This window comes from Fukomys damarensis, unplaced genomic scaffold, assembly GCF_012274545.1.
Source record: "Fukomys damarensis isolate Sample0158 unplaced genomic scaffold, DMR_v1.0_HiC HiC_scaffold_18, whole genome shotgun sequence".
NCBI lineage: Eukaryota > Metazoa > Chordata > Mammalia > Rodentia > Bathyergidae > Fukomys > Fukomys damarensis.
In genome coordinates, this window is record NW_022900930.1 from 28,163,718 (window position 1) to 28,168,905 (window position 5,188).

A 5,188-nucleotide genomic window follows, 5' to 3' on the forward strand; every position below is an offset into this window, starting at 1 on the left:
TATATATATATGTATATATAGACACAAATATATGCCAAAACCTGTTATGTAAAGGTGCAAGATCCCAATAATGAATGTAATTGTACTGTATACCCAAAATGTACCAATAAACTCAATAAAAAAGCAAATATGTGTATATATGTAATAGATATCAATGACTGGTTACTATTTAATGAAGCCATATTTAACCTTACTACATAACTATAACTAATATTTCCTACTCTGTTCCAAACTAGTCTGTTCTATTCCATTCTATTCTATACCATGGTGCCCTAGTTTCAGAAATAGTAATAAAGTTGTCTTAATCAACTATATTGATTTCAGGCTTCATGCTCCAAGATTAAAAAATCATTCCTGTGGAGTATGGCAGCAGCTGTGTCAGTAGTCGTGCCACACAGAAAGCAAGATAATACCAGCTGTTAGCTAGTAACCTAAAAAGGAGCCTTTCAGAGGAAAGAAATAGAGGAGAACAAATAGTGTTAAAGGAACAGGTGAAAACAAAACCTTTAAGCCTCCTCCTTGCTTGTGTTGAACTTTGGTGCAGAAGATATCGGACCCTAAAAAGCCACTCTTGGTGTTTATTTAAGTAGAATAATTTGCATTCGCATGAATAGTAGATGAGAAAACATGAGGTTTGCACCATGCTACACTTCCTTTGAAATAAAACAATCTTGACAAATTGCTTTTAGGAAAAAGAAATTGTAAAGTTAAAAACTCCAAATATGTAAGTGGGAACTGAAAGTATAATTCAATAGTAGTCGTAGGCATTTTACTTATATTGACCTTGCTTGCAAAACTGATTGGAGAAAACTTCAAAAGAATTAAAGATTTTTAAAATTAAGTCCACTAGTAATCCTATGTTTAGAACCATAAAAGACTTGTTCATTGACAACTGGTATGTGGAAGAATATTGGATTGCTGAGTGTGAGGTCTTCACTAAAGGTTCTCACTTTGGTGAAGGTGACCTGTAGTCATCAGAACCTCAGTACAAACATACATGGAAGACAATGTTGGCATGATCTTTGCTGTTGTTGCAAGCAAAAAGACAACTAAATAAATGTAAAGTTAAACAAGTAATATTTGTAGTTAGATTCATATTTCAATTTAAAAATAGAGATGGAGAAATATTCATTGATTCATTGTTTGAGAGGAAAAGAGTTTTGTATGTGACAGACTGTTTCTGGTGTTTAAAATATATTAGCAAACAAAAAAGACAAAAGCTTTTATAGAGTTTGCAAGTTAGAAGAGAAAATTTACAATAAATAATAAATGTGACAAATAAGCAAACTGTACAAATCTAATGTTCCGAAGACACCAAACCAGTGGCCCATTTTTTTCTAGCAATATAACTTGGGAGAGTTTTAAATGAGTTTACTTTGTTGACAAAAATAATTATAACTGTCTCAATTTTGTCAAAACTCCAATAAGCATTACCTGAATAAAAGTTAAAAGTTAAAAAAGAAATATGGAAGAGTTTATTATTGATATTTTGGGAAAAAGCATTAACACTGATTTCTGGTAACCTATGACATCAAAATATTATGAAAAAGAGTCACAGATTATTAAAAGCTGTGTAATTTCTACTTCCTTGATAAGCCCCGTGTATCCCAGTGATAACATTGTGCCTTATCTTTGGCTTGAGAAATTTAATGGTAAGCTTTGATTGACCGCTGTCCTACAGATATGTGATACTTCTGAAAAAATGGTAGATCATTTTTTCAACATTAAATAATTTTCATTAATAACGTGACTTATTGTACATATTTGGTACTGTTTTCATTTGTTTTATATAAACTAACAGGATCATTAGAAATAGCCCACAAACTATAGCCTTAGGAAAGTAAAGGACACTGTAATCAAAGAAAAAGAAAAAATAAAAGAAAGAATTTTTCAAGGAAGAGTAAGTATAACAGCATGAGAAAGTAGGAAAGTATGGTGTATGCCTAGGCAGAGTATATATATATATGTAACAACATACTGAACCTATTAATGAAGTGCATACATATGCATTTTTTCATTTTTAAACCCATTTCATTTGATCGACACAAAACTTCTTTCCAACATTTAGAATTCTGGAAGCTAACATCAATATATATCTGTAAAATCTCTACAGCTAAACATGCTTTTACCTATAATATATTTTAAACTTCATTCTTGTCCTTGAAAGTTTTTGTTACACTCAAATTCTCAGTGGTGGTTTTGAGACCTAAGCTCTGTCCTATTCCTATAACTAATGTCTTGGTGGTTTCCCGGAGTTTTAGAATTATACTTTTATTCTGGGGTTTATGTACACTTTCCCTTGAGTTTCTCCTTGAGCACAAGAAGGTAATCTTGCACATTGCATGCATTAAGTATAGACACATATACATACAAACATCAGCTCCCTGGAAAAAACAGTGATGGTCACAGCAGAGAATGCTACTTACTTTAAAACCTTTTGTTTCTTTTTCCCCATTCAGGTAGGATTTATGACCAAACCTCACCTACAATCGCTCAATGAAAAGAATTTGGGCAGCAGTAGTGTATACTACAACCAGATCTTCTTCCAGGTTTTCTTTCTAGTCCTTCACATGTGGACAACACCCATACATTAAGAGCACTGGGTAAACATGTCTGTTTCCCTTAATCCATAAAACAGCCTCTGATGTAAGACCACTGTCATCTGAATCAAAAGACAGGGATATTTGTAAGAAATACATCCTAATTTGGCAAGCTACTGAAATTTTGAGTTGTTTCAGTAGATATATAATTTGCTGTGACTAATGGAGTTTCTGAAGGTTAATGAGGTGTTACATACATTGTTTTCATATATTTTGAGGAGCCCACTTTCCTCTGGAAGAAACTGAAAACTTTATTACTATTATTTTACAAGTAATAGTTTACGAGGAGAAAAACCTCACAAAACAAGGAAGATTCCAGAAAAAGATCATAATATCAGATTTTTTGCGGGGAAGACCAGGGTCTCATTACGTGGTTCAGGCTAACCTTAAACTCACTATGCAGCCCAGGCTAGCCTAAAAGTCACAGCAATCCTCCTGCCTCAGCCTCCCAAGTACTAGGGTTATAGCCATATGCCACTATGCCCAGCTGTCAAATTTTTCTAGGTAGTATAATATGGAAGTGTTAATTCTGAATATGTATCTCAGAAGTATCTTGCTTTTCCTGTCTTTATAAAAATGAACATACACATTGTATGGATTTAAATAAATGGCCTACCTAACCAGTTGAATAATAATCTTAGAGCCAGAATAATAATCTTAATCTCTGAAGTTAGTTCCAGTACTTATTCCAACATAACATATTGTGTTCTCCCAGAAAATTATAGGGATTTCTGGAGAACATTTATAAGTTTTATTTTCTTAGGAAGTTTCATGGAATTGAAGTCTGCAAAAAACTGGTCCTAAGACAACATAATAAAAAGAAGAAAACATAAATAGAAAAACTGGTCATAAGAAAATAAACAAAAATAATGAAAGAAAATGAAAAATAAGGATATAAGAATCCATCAGCATTCTTTAAATTTAAAGGCATAGTCATACTTATGCTTTCCATACTTTTCTCTTAAAAATTCCTATATTATTCTATCTGAAGTGAATCTTATAACCATAGTTTTTAGCACAGTGGTTTACATATGTGTGAGCATTGGAGGAACAGTGAAAGAAGTCCAGAGGTCTAGACTTCTAGGCTAGTTTTTAGATCTGTGTTCTCATTAGCAGCTGAATCCCTTTACCCAAATATGTCAGATAAATATTATTCCTTTCCATATATTTCATAACAAGAAAAGACGAGTTAAACAGCGGTATAGGGAAATTTTGATGTATTGGCTGAGCTACTTTGAGTTTATAAGGATTAAAAACAAAAAGTCCAATCTGATTGTGAGAAAAAAGATAGAAATGCAATCTATTGCCTTAAAATAGAGTTTAGGAGCAAGTAATTTGCATCTTCTCAATGAATAATGGATCTCGGTCTTGCAAGCAATGACTTATTTACAAAGGGATATTAACATTTATAGTTAATTCAAGTACCTGTTCTCTTGATATATATTGCAACCCAAGGGTTGATGAACTATAGCCCACGAGTTAAATCCAATTGAAAACCTGTTTCTTTAAGTAAAGTTTTTATAGAACATTCTAAGCCTGTTCATTTTTATATAGTCAATCACTACTTTCTCACTACTCTAGCAAAGTTACGTAGTTGGCCTAGAGATCATATGGTCTACGAATTGTAAAATATTTATTATCTGTCCCTCTCTAGAAGAAATTTGCCAACCTGTGGTTTAATCCAACAAGACCTAAGTTTTCAATTTTATATTTGTGCATCTGTAGGTCACTTCAATTTAATAATATATGTTCTGAAATTCAGTCTTAAGAACAAAGAATTAAAATTAAGGTAATATTTTTAAATGGAATCCTTTGAGGAAAATCAAATAGTAACATACACACATATGGAACATCATATCGTTCTGTTACACTTTAATAAGTTATTTCCTACTATATGGAATAGTCAGGAGATTGACAAAAATTAGCAAATTTTGGTTGGAGATTATGAAAACATGATAAAATGAAAATAAATGTTTTTGACCTTTGAAACCAAGCATCAAATTGATCATTAATCTCTAGTGAGAACTACAGAAAAATGTAGGTTTTCTATACTATATTAATAAACAATATTTTGAAAGTACTGTCTTAGTTAAAATAAATGGGCAAAAATTTTTTTATATGTATTGGTACTAATCACTCAATGAATTTTATTTTGTTTACTTTGTTTTTGATTTGCTTTTTTACTTACAGATTATTTATTCTTTACTTAAGAGATGTTTTAATTCCCTAATGCTATTGAAGGAAAAATGAGGGCCTTATCAATCTGTACTTCTTCTAATGTCTGGTACAGAAAAGATATGTAATAAATATTTGAGTAAATGCTATAATTATTCAAAGTTTCAACTAATAAATAAGAATTAATTCTATACTCTAAGATCTCAACAAATTTGATAAATTCTCTTTTTAACTTTACAATTTTTAGTGCTGAATATTTTGGAACTTTAATAAATACTTGTACAAAAAGTGCTTATAACAGCTTCCTATTCAAAATTGTCGTTAGTTCTGCTTATTTGAATTTTTTTCATGAAGAAGGGGAGAATGGCTCCCCCACTATCCACTCACTGATGTTCCATGGCACATGGTTATTT